Source organism: Bos mutus, chromosome X (assembly GCF_027580195.1).
Source record: "Bos mutus isolate GX-2022 chromosome X, NWIPB_WYAK_1.1, whole genome shotgun sequence".
Classification (NCBI taxonomy): domain Eukaryota; kingdom Metazoa; phylum Chordata; class Mammalia; order Artiodactyla; family Bovidae; genus Bos; species Bos mutus.
In genome coordinates, this window is record NC_091646.1 from 64,271,587 (window position 1) to 64,289,958 (window position 18,372).

At 36.7% G+C, this 18,372-nt stretch overlaps 1 protein-coding gene across 5 annotated transcripts in view; it reads right to left on the minus strand.

Annotated features, from left to right (window-relative positions):
• The window catches only part of GPR174 (G protein-coupled receptor 174), a 37,579-nt gene that overhangs the window by 12,379 nt on the left and 6,828 nt on the right, over positions 1-18,372 (minus strand). For 4 of the 5 annotated variants that reach the window (XM_070365929.1, XM_070365928.1, XM_070365924.1 and 1 more), the window contains exon 2: positions 11,676-11,768. The gene's annotated coding sequence lies outside the window, so the exon portion shown is untranslated. Of the gene's footprint in view, positions 1-11,671; positions 11,769-18,372 lie in introns of all 5 variants that reach the window. The other variant, XM_070365926.1, reaches the window with a different exon arrangement.

Here is an 18,372-nt window from a genome sequence, read left to right on the forward strand (position 1 = left end):
TTTGAGAAAATAATTATGAATATAAAATGTTAGTAGAGTAGGTATATGTTTCCTTTGCTCTGTCTCCAAAAGGAAGAGTATGGGGGTGTTAAGTGGGGCAAGTCCCAGACTAAACTCATAGACTCTTGTGTCAAATCTACTCTACTCATGATCTAAGAACAAGGTAATGACATATTCACCTGGAGGTCACTGTAGCCCAAATCTGGAATAAGGATGCCTCAGGTACAAAATATCAAACATCAGATTATTCTATAGGTCCTCACCAGAACTGTTGTCATATATGTTGGAGATGGCATCATATATATGTTGATTGAAAACAAATAGTGAAAATTGGGTAATATAGAACCCTTTCATATGACACTCTTTTCATCCCACACCAGTCTTTAAAGTACTAAATTCACAAATATCCAGACATTTTACTTTTCTTTAAGACAGGGCTGAGGTGTCCTAGAAGGATCACAGACTCCATCTGAAGTTAAGCCTGGGATTATGTCAGCCCCTGGAGCTTGATGCATGGCCAATAGTTGATTGGAATTTTGTATATTTGTTTTCATTTCATAATGCTCTGTTAGTAAATAAGGTAATTTTTCAGTGAGTGGAAATATTTGTAAGATTGGTATATAATGAAGAACAAGTCAATGTCCTTCATTAATCTTATTCTTTGGCTTTAAAAGCAGATCTATAGCATTCACTGTTTTCTAGCAGTCTGTAGTAGTTGAAAAGCATAAAAAAGAAACCCTGAAAATCCCTTCTTCCAAAGTCTTTTGCAGACGTTATTACAGAAAGATGATTAGATTCTATTCTGTCTTGACTCAAAACATAGTGTTCATACGTAAAATGAATAGGTAAGCAAATAAAGAATACCCACCAGCAGCTGCAAACTTTTTGTACCTTTCTAGCATAGTATCAGTAGCACTTAGCAGTATTTCAGGAGGAACAAACATTCATATTTTATCTCTGTTTACAACATTTTAGCATAAGCAATAGCCCAACTTCCTTTTTATTATGTTAAATAGCACACCTTTCTTATTTTAGATGAACATATTTCTACAGATATCTTTATCAGATACAGGATAAAGCAAATCATGAACTTATGCAAAATCTTTCAAATATTCACACTGATGGTTTAAAATATCTGACATTCAAAGCTCTATTTTGTCTCTTTAGCATGATCTCTTATTATACTCTTCCAAATGTCTTAGGCTTTCACCATGCCAGGCTGACCTTGAATATATTGTGTACCTTTTAATGTCTCTCTCTTTCTTTTAATTTAGTCTGAAAGTTTTTAAGGTCCAGTCCCCCACCCTCACTTTCCCACTTTGAAAAAAAAAATCTTGATAGAAAAGAGAATTTTGATAATTTCATTTCTTCCTCCAAGACTCTGAGTCATTCAGATTGGAATTAGCTCTCCTTCCCAGGTGGCACTAGTGGTAAAGAACACTACTGCCAGTGCAGGAGACACAGGAGGCTCGAGTTCGACCCCATTTCTGGATTGGGAAGATCCCCTGGAGTAGCAAATGGCAACTTACTCCAGTATTCTTGCCTGGAGAATCCCATGGACAGAGGAGCCTGGTGGACTACAATCCATAGGGTCACAAAGAGTTGGACATGACTGAAGCGACTTAGCATGCATACAAACCTTCTGATGGGGCCTGACTAATAGTATAGTTAGTTGTCTATATAACTGCTAAATTGTTAGCTTTTTGTGAACAGGAACTCTGTCCTAATCATCCACATATCTGTCACAACACTTCAGTCAGTTCAGTCACTCAGTCGTGTCTGACTCTTTGCAACCCCATGGACTGCAGCATCTTCCCTGTCATCACCAACTCCCGGAACTTGCTCAAACTCATGTTCATCGAGTCTGTGAAGCCATCCAACCATCTCATCCTCTGTTGCCCCCTTCTCCTGCCTTCAATATTTCTTAGCATCAGGGTCTTTTCAAATGAGTCAACTCTTCACATAAGGTGGCCAAAGTATTGGCGTTTCAGCTTCAGCATCAGTCCTTCCAATGAATATTCAGGACTGATTTCCTTTAGGATTGACTGGTTTTGATCTCCTTGCAGTCCAAGGGACTCTCAAGAGTCTTCTCCAACACCACAGTTCAAAAGCACCAATTCTTTGGCACTCAGATTTCTTTATGGTCCAACTCTCACAACACTTAGACCAGTACTAAATGCTCATTGGCAGACCTTTAGTAGATGCCTACTAAATTTGAATACAAATTCTCCTGCATGGCTGTAAGATATTTTTTTTTCCAATTATCCAGTTTTGTATAATTTTTGAAGTATGTCACTTAAAGGCTCTTGAAATTATAAAATCTAAAAACATATTTAGTGATTTCCAGCTATTGTTTTAATAATTGATAGTGGCTACTGCAAAGCATTTGAAGATTACCAAACCTCTTTTTAAAGAATTTCCTTTTTTTATTTACTAAGGATCACATCTGAATTTTTTAATAGCAGGAAAATTTGTTCTTCCTTCTTAGTCATCTCTCAGTGGATAAAATAATTGTTCTGGATGCCATACCATTGAACTGATTATGATTTCATCCACAGTTTCCTCAAAACAATCAAATATATTCATATAAGTGTTTGGAGATCAAATTGAAGAAATTTCAAAAACAATCAAAAAGAAAATCCCTCCTTCATGGCAACAGTGACCCTGCTAATCTTCCATGCTCACCTATCATTTAAAAAATAATTCAGCTACAATGTTACCATATTTACCTGCAACCTCTGAACTAAGGCAGAATTGTTGTTGTTATGTAGTCACTAAGTCACATCTGACTCTTTTACTACCCTATGGATTGTAGCCCGCCAGGCTCCTCTGTCCATGGGATTTTCCAGGCAAGAGTATTGGAGTTGGATTGCCATTCCCTTTTCCAGGGGATCTTCCTGATCCAGGGATTGAAAGCGTATCTCCTGCATTAGCAGGCAGATTCTTTACCATGGAGCCACAAGGGAAGCCCCGAGGCAGAGTACAGAACTCAAAACAAACTTAGTGCCTTTTTAAAAAATCTCAACTTTCAGTATACATTTAAACAGCTGAATTGTATTACAATTAAAGGAAATGCAAATAAAATCAACTCAAGTTTAAAAAATATTACCCTCCTACCACACACACACACACACACACACCAGAATGGAAGAGCATACTTCTTTGTGGTAATGTGGTGCTATTTTTATTTTTTTTTAAACCACCACCTGCTGCTTTCTTTTGGCAGGAAATGACAACTCCCTCCCCCATCATACCCAGGGGACTTACCAAGTACTGAAACTGTGTTGAACAAGCACTTGTTCCTAAAACCTGCAGTTGAGAAAAGATTATATTTTTCCCTATTACATTTACCTGCTGGCTTGCTCACTTTTATTTCTGACATAAGGCAATTGCTTACATTTCTGTCATTATCTAATCAGAGTACAGCTGGATTTCTGGATACCTATATGCCTAGGGAATTAATTTGGCCTAGAGTGAGTTTAGAAGCAATTTAGGCAGAAGCTTGCTCTTTATTTATTTCTTATATCTTTCCCTTAAATGTGTCTTATGGAAGGCTAAAGAGAGAAGGTACTTCTAAACCAAAACTGGTGACAGTAAATAAAAGGATTATTTCCAGTGAATGGTGTTATTTTCAGTGCTTGGCTGGTTTGAGATGACTCTTTACATCACTGGATTGAAAACTAAGTGGCTCACCACTTCTTGATATTCATTTAAATTTAATCATTTCATTTTCTTCCTGTTTTCTTTGCAACATTTTAACAATTGTTTGTTTCAGTGATTGACTTCAGTGACAGAGAACTGCAAATATGAGAAATATGATTCTTTTCATTTTAAGATATTCATCAAGTGTTAATGTGCTTCCATCATTAGTTCCATGACTGGCCTCTTATCTAACTGCCCATCGATTATTTTGACAAGACTTCACAGATAAGCTAAGAGGAAGGTTGAAACAAATGGCTAGCAATCCTAAATAGCAAATTTATCTAAAACTGGGACCCTTCTTTTTCCTTGTCCTTCTCAATACTGGGCAGATCATTGATATCATTAATAACTCAAAATTTAAACTTTAAAGTTTTCTTTAATCCCCTTCTTCACTCTGTCCTATTTCTCTTCTCTGCCCCCTGTTTAGACTGCAACTTACTTCATCTGACCTTCTCTGTCACATTGTTATTTTGTTTTTTTCTTATTTCTAGTTCTATCTGACTTTCTCATTACTTTCACAACATCTTCAACTGTATTATCAACATATCCTACATACCACACACCAATATATTCATCTCTAGTAAATTTCCTTTGCCTGGGAGCATGAATGGTATTCTCCATTTGAACTTATTTATCTGGGAAAAGTAACCCAAGAAACACAATGCAGCACATGCATGCTTTTAACATTTAAGACTTTGGATTCCTTACAGTGGTAATATATTTTAAAAATAAAGTTATCACAAACAACAAAGTGTAACTATATTCAATATCTTATAATAACCTATAATGGAAAATAACTTGAAAACACACACACATGCACACACACACACACACATAGTCATTTTGCTTTACACCAGAAACTAACACAGCATTGTAAACCAATTATACTTCAATAAAAATAAAAAATAAAGGACATCTAGGAACATCCTACAGCTAAAATTTTATTTAATGGTGAAAGACTGAATTCTTTCCTCCTAAGATTGAGAGTAAGTAAATAATGTCTGCTCTCTTTCCTTCTATACAACATTGTACAACTTGCGAATGCAACCAGGCAAGATAAAAGAAAATAATGCATTCAGACTAGAATGGAAGAATCAAGATAATCTTTGTTTTTAAATGACATGATTGTCTATTTAAAAATACAGTAAAAAAAAAAAAACTGCCAGTTAAAAAAATGAATAAAGCAAGGTTTCCAGAAAACATGTCAATAAAGAGATATCCGTTTATATTTATGTACTATTAATGAACAGTTGGACACTGAAACTTAGAAAATAATGTTTATAATACCATCAAATTATGAAATACTTAGAAATATATCTGGCAAGTGATGTGAAAAAGCTGTACACTAATATTTACAAGATGTTGCCGAGAAATTAAAATGCTTAAATAGATGGAACAATATGTTTCAAAACAAACAAACAAATTTATCAGTAAGCAAGCAACCAATTGAATTTGTCTTTCCTAGGCTGTCACTTTGAAAAGTTATATGCTTATTCCAATTACATTCCTATTGCTCAGGAACATTTTGGAACTCTCCTTTAGAATTACACTCAGAGTTTGCCCCACATACTTTAGAATAATCCTGTGGTGAAAAGTCTTTGTCTTTTAATGGTAGTTGAATTTTGGAAACAGTTAAAAGTTATTCAGAAATAAGTCTGAAGAATGAAGTTTAAGGATCAAGTTAAAAATGCCTTTTTTGGCCAAAAACAAGATATGATCACAGTGTATTAAGACTCAGTTTTCTTAATTAGCTCAACTCAGTCTCAAAGATAATTTCAAAGAATAAGTTATAAGACTATTTGGTGAAACACGACATCACTATTAGGACTTCCTTGGTGGCTCAGATGGTAAAGTGTCTGTCTACAATGCAGGAGACCTGGGTTCAATCCCTGGGTCGGGAAGATCCCCTGGAGAAGGAAATGGCAATCCACTCCAGCACTCTTGCCTGGAAAATCCCATGGACAGAGGAGCCTGGTAGGTTACAGTCCATGGGGTCGCAAAGATTATAAGCATATAGCTTTGAAAAATGAAGATCTGAAGGTGATACTCATTAAAAATATAAATGATGATATACTTCCTTAAATTAATAATAGCAAAGGTAACTTAGTGAAATGAAAATAATATCAGATTGAGAGTGAGAAAACATCAGTTCTTGTTTCACTTCTGCCATTGAATATCTGTGTGACCTTGAGCAAGTCAATTTATCTGGGCCTCCATTTTTTTCTTTGAAATATGTAGGTTAAGCCAAATAATGTTTAACAGCACTTCTAGCACTAGTATGTTGTCCTTTTAGTTCTGAATTTTATTTTATTATTATTATTACTATTTTTGGCTGCACCACATGCTTTGGAATCTTAGTTCCCTGAAAATGGCTTGAACCCATGCCTGTTGCATTGGAAGCACAGTATCCTAACCAGTGGACCACCAGAGAATTCCCTTACTTCTGGATTTTAAATAACTCTGGCATTCTATGCCATATATATATGTTTTCATGTTAGTGTTAGTCATATCATTCAGACTTTTAGTGACCCCATGGACTGTAGCCTGCCAGGCTCCTCTGTCCATGGAATTCTCCAGGCCAGAATATTGGAGTCAGTATCCATTCCCTTCTCCAGGGGATCTTCCCAACCTAGGATTGAACCCATGTCTCCCACATTGCAGGCAGATTCTTTACCATCTGAGCCACCAAGGAAGCCCAAGAATATGGAGTGGATAGCCTATCCCTTCCCCAGAAGATCTTCCAAATCCAGGAATCGAACTGGGATCTTCTGCATTGCAGGCAGATTCTTTACTGGCTGAGTCGTGTTTTCATGTACATGCATATATAATTATGGCACAATATGTAAATATTTTACAAATAATGAGGCATCATTTGTAGTTGACAATAAAATGGACTCTGGAGCCAGTCTTTGTGTTTCCAAACTGAGGCTCTGCAACTGACTAGCTGTTGAATTTGGGCAAGTAACACAAAGATTTCTACATTTCAATTGCCTCATCTGTAAAATGAGATAACAATGCCTTTCTCTATGGGTATGAGGAGTTGATATTTCTAAGATTCTACACCAAGTGCTATATAAATATATTAAATAAAATGAACAAGTTCTTAGCATTACACAGTGTAAAATAATTATAAATATTCATAAATGTGTGGCCAAAAACCAAATGCTAGCTAATGTCTCCAGGAGGAAATCATTTAAACAAATTACATAAATTACAAGTTGCATACCTATTAATACAAATTGCAAACTACATACCTATTAATACAAAGAATTTATTGTTATTTGTCTTGTTTAGCTTTTTGTTTGTTTGTTTGCTAATTGTAGTAGTTGAGTATTTCTCTTTTTCTCTCTTGAGCCTGAGGTTATATCTTGTTTATGGACTTTTATGGTTATTCAGAAATGAAAATGCATTTGAATTGTCCTTAGTTAATTTGAATTTTATATCATGATTGGAATTCAGGCTAAAGCAGCACTTTCATTTGTAATACTTCCCATGGAAGTATGGTCCATTAATTGAGCCAACAGATATTTATTTCACAAAAGACAATAGAAATATATCAGTAGCGGTGTAACCTACTCAACCTATCACTAGTCACTGATTTATGATTGTTACAAACATTATACATTTTGGACAGTTGCCTAAATTTTTCTCTTTGTCTTACTGAGCTCTCCAGTTATGCTCATCACCTCAGGGGAAATGTCTCAAGTAATCTTGAGAAGAGGCTCTTCCGCCTTTTATGAGAAAGTACAACAAGAAAGCAAGGATGGAGTGGCTTCAGGTTGGCTTTCACATATCCATAAATCCATACACTAAATACTTGTTAGCCATGCACACATTAACATACAAATGATACGTTCACTACAAAGTATTGTATTATTTATTAAAACACTGACCTCATGGTTAGGAATATAACCCAAAGCGACCATATTTAGGGGCTTTTTTTTTTATCCATGTTTAAGTGATCTGTGTAGTCATTTTGCACATGATTTTTTATTATGTAAGTTTCAGGTATATGACATTATAATCAAACATTTGGATAACTCCAAAATGTTCACCACTACAAGTCTAGTTACCGTCCTTCACAACAAAGTTGACCTTCTTCATCCATTTCAACCACTCCCCCAACCTCCTTCCCTTCTTATAACCATTAATGTTTGCTGTATCTACAAGGTACAGGAATTGAACATAGACCATAGGAGCATGCGTACAAAGCCACTTCAGTCATGTCCAACTCTTTGTGACCCTATGGACTGTAGCCCACCAAGCTCCTCTGTCAGTGGACTTCTCCAGTCAAGAACACTGGAGTGGGTTGCCATGTCCTCCTCCAGGGGATCTTTGTGACCGAGGGATTGAACCCACATCTCTTATGTCTTTTCTATTGGCAGGCAAGTTCTTTACCACTAGGGCCACCTAGGAAGCCCATATCTTTTGGATTTAGTTCAGTTCAGTCACTCAGTCATGTCCGACTCTTTGCAACCCCATGGACTGCAGCACACCAGGCTTCCCTGTCATCACCAACTCCCAGAGCTTGATCAAACTCATTTCCATCAAACTGGTGATACCATCCAACCATCTCAACCTCTGTGATCCCCTTCTCCTCCTACCTTTAATCTTTCCCAGTATCAGAGTCTTTGCCAATGAGTCAGTTCTTTGCATCATGTGGCCAAAGTATTGGAGCTTCAGCTTCAGCCTCAGTCCTTCCAATGAATATTCAGGACTGATTTCCTTTAGGGTTGGCTGGTTTGATCTCTTTGCTATCCAAGTGGCTTTCAAGAGTCTTCTCCAACACCAGAGTTCGAAAGCATCAGCTCTTCAGTGATCAGCCTTCTTTATGGTCCAACTCTCACATCCATACATGACAGTGGGAAAATCATAGCTTTAACTATATGGATCTTTGTCAGCAAAATATTTTGGATATTAACCCCTTATCAGATATACTGTTTGAGAATATATTCCCCCATATAGTAGGCTACTTTTTTGTTTTGAGAATGGTTTCCTTAGCTGTACAGGAGCTTGTAAGCTTGATGTAGTTCCATTTGTTTACTTTTGCTTTTGTTTCCTTTGCCTTTTGGTGTCAGATCAACAAAATCATTGCTAAGACTGATGTCAATGAGATTACCACCTATGTTTTCTTCTAGGAATTTGATGATTTTAGATCTTATATTCAAATTTTTAATTCATTTAGGGTTAATTTTGTATGTTGTGTAAGCTGGTTTCATTTGTTTGCATGTGAAAGTCCAATTTTCCTACCACCATTTATTGAAGAGACTGTCATTTCTCCACTGTTTTGCTCATTTGTTGTGAATTAATTGTCCATATGTGTGAGCTTATATCTTAGCTCTCAGTTCTGTTTCATTGATCTGTGTGGCTGTTTTTATACCAGTACCATACAGTTTGAATCACTATAAATTTGTAGTAGAGTTTGAAATCAGGGAGCATGATGCCACCAGTTTTCTTCTTTCTCAAGGTTATTTTGGCTATTCAGGATCTTCTGTTTTGTTTTGTTTTGTTTTTTTCTTTACTTTTAAACTTTACACTATTGCATTGGTTTTGCCAAATATCGAAATGAATCCGCCACAGGTATACATGTGTTCCCCATCCTGAACCCTCTATTTGATACAAATTTTAGTATTAGTTGTTGTAGTTATGTATTGTACTGCATTGTTTTAGTTCTATGAGATATGCCATTGAAATTTTGACAGGCATTGCACTGAAGCTGTAGACTGCTTTGGGCAGTATGCACATTTTAACAATATTAATTCCTCCATTCCATGAGCATAGAATATCTTTTCACTTGTTTATATCTTCTTCCACTTCTTTCATCAATGCCTTATAATTTTCAGTGTATGGGTATTTTAAGTCCTTGGTTAATTTTATTCCTAGTATTTTTATGCAATAATAAATGAGATTGTTTTCTTAATTTCTCTTTTTGATTGCTCATTAATAGTATATAGAAACACCACAGATTTCTGTATATTGATTTTGTATCCTGTGACTTTTGTGAATTCACTTACTTCCAAAAATTTTGGGGTGCAGTCTCTAGTGTTTTCTATATACAGTATAATTTCTTCTGAAAATATTAACAGCTCTAATTCTTCCTTTCCAATTTGGTCGCATTTAATTTATTTCTCTTGCTTAATTGATGTGGCTAAGACTTCTAATACTATGTTGAATAAAAGTGATGAAAATGGAATCCTCATCTTGTTCCTAATCTTAGAATAAAAGCTTTCAACATTGAATATGATTTTACTTGTGGTTTTGTCTTATATGGCCTTCATTGTGTTGCATTATCTTCCCTTTTTAACTATTTTGTTGAGATTTTAATCACAAATGTATGTGGAATTTTTTTTTTCAAATGACTCATGTATCTATTGAGCTCGTCATATGATTTTTATCCTTCATTTTGTTAATGTGATGAATTGCATTGATTTATTTGTATGTGTTGAGACATCCCTAAATCTCTAGTATAAATCCTAATCAATTGTGGTATATAATCCTTTTAGTATATTATTGAATTAGATTCACCAATATTTTGTTGAGTTTTGCATCTATGTTTATTAAAGATATTTTCCTGTAGTTTTCTTTTTCTGTTGTATCCTTGTCTGGTTGTCATATCAGGGTAATGTTCAGTTCATTAAATACATTTGGAAGGATTTCTTCCTCTTCAATTTGTTGGAAAAGTTTGAGAAGGGTAGGTATTAAATCTTCTTTTCGTGCTTTGTAGAATTTATGATTAAAGTTATCTAATCTTAGACCTTTGTTTGTTGGGAGATATTTTTAACTTTTTATTTTATGTTGGAGTATAGTTGATTAACAATGTCATGTTAATTTCATGTGTGCAGCACAGTGATTCTGTTATACATATGCATGCATCCATTCCTTTTCAAATTCTTTTCTCATTTATGTTGTTACATATATTGAGCAGAGTTCCCTCTGCTATATAGTAGGTCTTTGTTGGTTATCCATTTTATATAGCTGTGTGTACATGTCAATTCCAAAGTCCCCGACTAACCCTTCCTTTTCAGAGATTTTTTATTAATCCTTCAGTCTCCTTATTGGTAATATGTCTATACAGATTTTCTATTTTCTCATGATTCAGTCTTGAAAGATTATATTTTTTCTAGGAATTTACTATTTGTTCTCAGTTGTCCAATATTTTGACATACAATTTTTCATAGTAATCTCTTATGGTAATTTGTCTTTCTGTGCCATCTGTTATAACTTCTCTTTCATATATTTTGAGCCCTCTCTCTTTTTTTGATATGTCTAGCTTAAGGTTTGTCAATTTGGTTTATACTCATGATATTTTAGAGTAAGCTTAAGTATTAGATATTTTCACTTCTGATTGTTAGATATCTAGGCTGATTTTTCAGTAATACTCTTCTTTTAAGAATAGACATCAAGACAAAGAAGCCAATAGAAGCATACCAAATCCCCCCCATCTCTAAAATCTGTTCTTAGCCTAAGATTATTGATTTTAAGCTTACCAATCAATGAATAGATGTTTGCCTAATATGTATGTGAGTCACCTATAGCTACTATAATCTTCCTTTCCAGCAAATGGAATACTCTTTCTCAACACACACATATTATTCTCTATTGTATGACTAGTGTGGCCAATGTGTGTTGAGTAATAATAATAATAATTATATATATATATATATATATATATATATATATAATTTAAACTTATTCTTCCCTTTGTCTCAGATTCCAATATGACTCAATGGGACACTATTAATAAAAATAACATTCTATCAAATACTCTATAAACTGTGGCCTTTCATGTTCTATAAGATTACATTTATTGCCTAAGATAAATGTAATTTACCTGGTCATCACCTGGTAATCTGTCAAGTGGACCAGGAAATGTGAGACAGGCTCTTAGTGCCTTTCCAGGGCCCACAGAGTGTAAGCACACTCTTTTAAGGATGATGAAAAAAGAGAAGTCAAGGTAATGTTTGAATACCTACTGTTTTCTCCAGTGCCATTAAAATTCTTTAATCAGAGCAACAGGGTCTCTTTAGGAAGCCATTGGGAATCCGGCTGCTTTGATTCATTCGTGCCTGAAAGAACATAGAAGAACCATGGTCAAGAACAGTGGGAAGAGCATTCTCACAGAAGGCTGGCAAATTTCAGAAAGCAGATGCTTAGAACCTAGAATTAGATTACTGTGGACAAGTGAGAGCATGAAAAGAGTTACCTTAGCCCTTAGTGACAGCAAAGTAGAGCGAGCAGGAATCCATTTACTACCATCTGACATCTCTTTTTGACTTAGTAGCTTTTTGAAAGGGTATAAGTGGATAAGGATGTCAGTGCTGGGTTCACAGTCCTTCCTTGTTCATAAGGAGCTCCTCATTTTGATGAGCTCCCCAGGAAAATCTCAACAACTTGTAGTCAAACTCACAACACACTTGGAATGTAGAAACTGACTTTTTCTCAGTTAGTGATTTTTCTGAGTTCTCGTGACCACAGCTGTTTAATTAGTGAATACACATATAAGGAAACCAAGCTGGCCACTGGCTGTTAGCACAGCCGGTGCTAAGAAGAGAGACTAACTTGTATGCAAAACTACCTTACAGGTATCCTTGCAATGATTATAGATGTCTTCCTACGTAGGGTGATTTAGAGGCATCAAAAAACCACACTCCACATCTGCTCCTCTCTGCTCCACTTTACCCAATGATTTCTTGCCCAGACTTGCCACTTTGCCTTAAATACACCAGTATAGATGCTATCCTTTAGGGCACTTTGTCTCCAACAATCTCCTATTAAAATAAAAGTGCTACAGGGAGGATTTTCACATTAACTGATTAATCAATCAGATAAGCTAGTTTTCACCATAAAAGGTGAATTGGATGAAATACAAATATATATGTATACTTTTTTACTTGGTAGAAGAAGGAAAATAAATGAATGCAGAGGCAGATTAGCCTTACATGGTGCGATATAGTAGGATTACCTGAGAAGCCAGATTGCAGAAGTTTTAGCAGAGATTTCTACAATAGGAAAGAGAGAGCAGGAAAGACAAGAGGTAGGCAATAAACATAGCAGCTGCCACCTAAACAAGTTTGATTCAAGCTAGTCTTTTCTCATCAGATTGCCAGTTCCTTCAGGAAGGGGATCCTTTCAAAGAGACTACATATTAGAGTTCAAACACCAGGGTCAGTTGGGGAATATCTCTCTCTCTCTCTCTCTCTTTCTCTCTCCTTCTCTTTCTCTCTTGCCCTCTTTCTCCATTCTGTAAAATGAGTATAATAAATAATGCCTGTTCCTGGGGTATATTATTAAGATTACATGAGGTATACCAAGTAAAAGTCAGTAAGAGTATGCTTGACACACAATAGATAGCCAATGCATGTTGTTTGTCTTTTTCTTCTTGCCTTTAAGACATAGTAATTAGGATGCTAGGCACACAGAAACTCCTCAATATAGGCTTTAAAATGGCCTGATGAAGAAAATTAATAGTGTAGATAAAGTAGACTGAAGTTTTTTCTAAACTGCTTTGTCATTAAAAGAAGGTAACAATGTGAAAGAAATAGACATGAGAAGACAATGAGTAAGCTGAATGCATTCTCAGATGCCCCAGAATCCACAGAAGTCTGTCATGGTGGCTTTGAACCAAAGCCCGGACAGGAAGTTACAAAGTTATGATCTCTACTGGTACTTTGTTAGAAGGTAAAACAAGAGCTATCCAAGTTCAACTATACCACCAAAGTGGGGCAGATATCTGAGGACAAACTATAGGGACATAATTCAGTGACTGAGCAGAGTCACAGATTAATCATAAACTCTACCAAGAAAATCCAGCTGGCTAGAAGTAGATTCTAAGATGGTAAATATTCTCAAGAACTATTTTTTAAAGTCATTTAAATTATTGTATTTCATGGACAGGAGTCAGGCAAGGTATCAACAAGTGGATTTTTACTTTGGAGTCACTTCATCGATTACTTCTAAAAGAGCCATATACTACAGAAGTATTCTGCTTTACTTGCTGGATTTTTCAACTCCCAGAACAGGTTACTTAAGCTGAGAGAAAGCAGGATGTAGGGGAATGAACACCGGCCAGGCACTGGATTCCTGACTTCTAGTTTTGGCCATATCAGTAATTAGTGATATAATCTTAGGAAAGTTCCTTCCATCTCTGGGACTCATCTTTTTTTGTGTGTAAAATGAGAGACTGAATTATCCCTAAGGTTCTGATATTATAAGTCTAGTAGAAAATTGGATTTGGCAGATAGACTCAGTCAGTGGCACCCCACTCCAGTACTCTTGCCTGAAAAATCCCATGGACGGAGGAACCTGGTGGGCTGCAGTCCATGGGGTCACAAAGAGTCAGACATGACTAAGCAACTTCACTTTCACTTTTCACTTTCATGCATTGGAGAAGGAAATGGCAACCCACTCCAGTGTTCTTGCCTGGAGAATCCCAGGGACGGGGGAGCCTGGTGGGCTAACGTCTATGGGGTTGCGGAGTCAGACACGACTGAAGTGACTTACCTTACCTTACCTCAATTCTAAATAAAAATTGGAAAAATAAGAAGAAAATTTGTGTTCTTTCTTTCCAGTACTTCATCACCTCAGGTCTGATCAAGAGGCCTCATATCACAAGCCTACCTGCCTGGATTCCATATCCAATCCAAGATATACAATCTTAGGCAGACTTTCCTGATTTGCACAAACTGAAAGAGGAGAGTGAAAAAAGTTGACTTAAAACTCAACATTCAGAAAACGAAGATCATGGCATCTGGCCCCATCACTTCATAGGAAATAGATGGAGAAACAGTGGAAACAGTGTCAGACTTTATTTTTTTGGGCTCCAAAATCACTGCAAATGGTGATTGCAGCCATGAAATTAAAAGACGCTTACTCCTTGGAAGAAAAGTTATGACCAACCTAGATAGCATATTGAAAAGCAGAGACATTACTTTGCCAACAAAGGTCCGTCTAGTCAAGGCTATGGTTTTTCCTGTGGTCATGCATGGATGTGAGAGTTGGACTGTGAAGAAGGCTGAGCACCGAAGATTTGATGCTTTTGAACTGTGGTGTTGGAGAAGACTCTTAAGAGTCCCTTGGACTGCAAGGAGATGCAACCAGTCCATTCTGAAGGAGATCAGCCCTGGGATTTCTTTGGAAGGAATGATGCTAAAGCTGAAAGTCCAGTACTTTGGCCACCTCATGCAAAGAGTTGACTCATTGGAAAAGACTCTGATGCTGGGAGGGATTGGGGGCAGGAGGAGAAGGGGCCGACAGGGGATGAGATGGCTGGATGGCATCACTGACTCAATGGACTTGAGTCTGAGTGAACTCCAGGAGTTTGTGATGGACAGGGAGGCCTGGCGTGCTGCGATTCATAGGGTCACAAAGAGTCAGACACGACTGAGTGACTGAACTGAACTGAACTGATTCCCATCGAGGGGCTTCCTGGGGGCTCAGTGATAAAGAATGCACCTGTCAATGCAATAGATGTGGGTTCAATTCCTGGATTGGGAAGATCCCCTGGACAAGGAAATGACCACCCACTCCAGCATTCTTGCTTGAAAAACCCCACTGGCAGAGGAGACTGGTGGGATACAGTCTATGGGGTCACAAATAGGGTCACTATCTCTGCTTTTAAGCTGAGAAATTAAGCTAGTGCATTAATGATAGAGAACTCTAAGACATTATCCAAGACCTTCGCAAAAAACATGCAGACATTTTCCTAGCAGTTTATTATTAACTAAATCATGGAAATTTTGGCAGACCTAAGCAAAATGAGTGTGGTATCATAGGTGGAGAGTAAGGGAGAGGTTTTAATTAGACTCTTTTTTGTTTAGTAGCTAAGTCATGTCCAACTCTTTGTGCACCCATGGACAGTAGCCCACCAGGCTCCTCTTCTACACTGGCAGGCAGATTCTTAACCACTGAGCCAACAGGGAAACCTGCTAATCAGGTTAGAGCCCTTATTTCCTACACTAACACTGGTTCAGTAGCCTATACATGGAGTAAGTAATTCAACAATTTCAGACAGCAAATATTTATTGAGCATTTGGAACGCCATGCTGTTTACATCAATACACCCAAAGATGACATAATGATTCAGTGAGCCTTATTATAATTTTTAAATTTCTGTCAGGCTGAGCATTTAAAATAAAGATTAGACTACTAATCTTTATTAAATCTCTATTAATAACTTAATAATCCCTATTAATGATTTAGCTATTACAAACAAGGTAACTGAAGTAGGGGATTCTTCCTGAGTTACATAGGAAGCTAATAACTAAGCCAAAACTACAGCTTAAGTTTTAATTCAAAATCCGTGTGTGTGTGTGTGTTTATCTACATCACATTTTCTCTCAACTGTGTATTCTCTAATATGTGTGTATCCACACATATTTCTCTTCCCTTCATACAGTCTAATCATTTGAATGAAAACTTTATGTATATTATTAAGATTGCCAACTTACTAACTAATGGTGAATGTAAAGATCAGCAGAAATAAATGTCTCTCATTTTTCTTTCTGCAATGACATGGAAACCAGCGATCTTTATGCAAAAACTCATCTATTCTTTCCTCTTTCTCATCTCTCTCCATATCCCACTCCTCACACATAGAGAAACACAGACACTCAGACATCCATTTCTGCTGACATACAAGACTGGAAGAAATTAACCAAAATGAGACAATTGTTCTTTTTTTCCTCTTTAGCGCCTTTCTTGATGCTATAATTTGTTAAATTATCAAAGAAAAAGGAATTAAGCAATGAGATGAGCAATATCATAAAGTAAGTCAAGTCACCATGCTAGATGCCACTGGAGATAAAAAGAAAGGAGACACAGTCTCTCTCCTCAAAAGCTTGTAGACTGGTAGCAGTGACATGATAAACAAAACAAGAGAAATTAGTAAAATCAAATACTAAATTGAGCAATTCAAATGTCAAGCTATGTAAAATCTGCCATATATTTAGGGTACAAACCCACAATAGTTTTTAGCATGGTTAGGCCATTCCATAAGGTATTCTTCTCCATCCGTGTCTCTATTTCTGATACCACAAGTAAGAAAGTGTTAGTCACTCAGTTGTGCCCAACTCTTTGCGACACCATGGACTGCAGCCCTCCAGGCTCCTCTGTCCATGAGATTTTCCAGGCAAGGATACTGGAGTGAGTTGCCATTTCCTTCTCCAGGGGATCTTCCCAACCCAGGGATCAAACCTAGATCTCCTGCACTGCAGGCAGATTCTTTACTGACTGAGCTACAAGGGAAGCCCAAGGCATTTCTAAAAGCAGTGATTTCACCAATCCATAAAACTCATACAGTAAGTCTCCTACATATGAATCTTCAAGTTGTGAACTTTCAAAGATGCAAGCATGTGTTCCAACAACATCAGGCATGAGTGAAATTGAGGTTTGCCCTCCATTTTATATTGCTGAAGATCCTTCAGCTCTGTCATCTTCCACCTTCTCTCCCTCTTCCAGTCAGTAACTCTTCTTACCTGTTCTCTTGATGGCAGCCCCTGTATGACAGTTACTGTACTGTCCTACTGTTCTTCCCAAGGTACTGTATTGTAAGATTGAAAATGTCTTCTCTATCTTTTGTGTTTGTTTTTTTATGTATTATTTGTGGGAAAAGTATTATAAACCTATTACAGTAAAGTACTATATAGCTAGCTGATTCTGTTAGTTGGATACTTAGGTTAACTTTGTTGGATGTACAAACAAACTGGACTTACAAACGTGCTCTCAGAAAATAACTCGTTTGTATATAGGGGACTTACTACACTTCTCTTTCTCATTTATTCTGCTCTAATGTGTATAGCTATTATCCTTCTTATAAGCATTTCAAACTGCAAACTTGACCAAATGTAATGCTCTCATGTGCTGAAGGAAATCTGTCAGATGAAAGACAGGTGCAACCTAATTTTCCCAGTGTGATTTCAATCCAAGCACACATGGCACTTTTACAAATTGTGTAGAGGAACTCCGACCAGAGGAATGCAAAGTATCTATTAAGCATTAGCATGATGATTCATACTCTATAGAAAGAGGTACCCTTTATCACACGGCTTTTACAGACAGAGAAACTGAAAACAGGAAATTTTGCTGTCTTGTTCAGGTTATGACCCAAACCAGTCCCAAAGGAGCACACCTTGAAGCTCATGTATGTAACTGGTGCCTGCAGAAAGTATGATTTAGAGTTCTAAATCAGGTGTAGATGTCTTAAGTTCTTTCTTTTGTTTCTTCTTGGATAAAGAAACATAGACATGGGTGGGGGATGAGGGGGCATTGCAGAGATAAGAAAGACATGAGGGGATAACCAACATTATCAGGAGATGAACTATCTTAAAACTTTGTTCCTCTGATTTTGTTTTGTTTTGTTTTTTGTTATTGTTGTTTATTTTAAACTTTATTTTATTTTTTTAACTTCATAATATTGTATTGGAGAAGGAAATGGTAACCCACTCCAGTGTTCTTGCCTGGAGAATCCCATGGATGGAGAAGCCTGGTAGGCTGCAGTCCATGGGGTCGACCGCACAGAGTTGGACACGACTGAAGCAACGCAGCAACAGAAGCAATATTGTATTGGTTTTGCCATATATCAAAATGATTTTTACACAGAGTTCTGTAACCAGGTGGGTCAGATATTATACCACTGAACTTCTAAACTTATATATGTTAGATTACAACTAATTC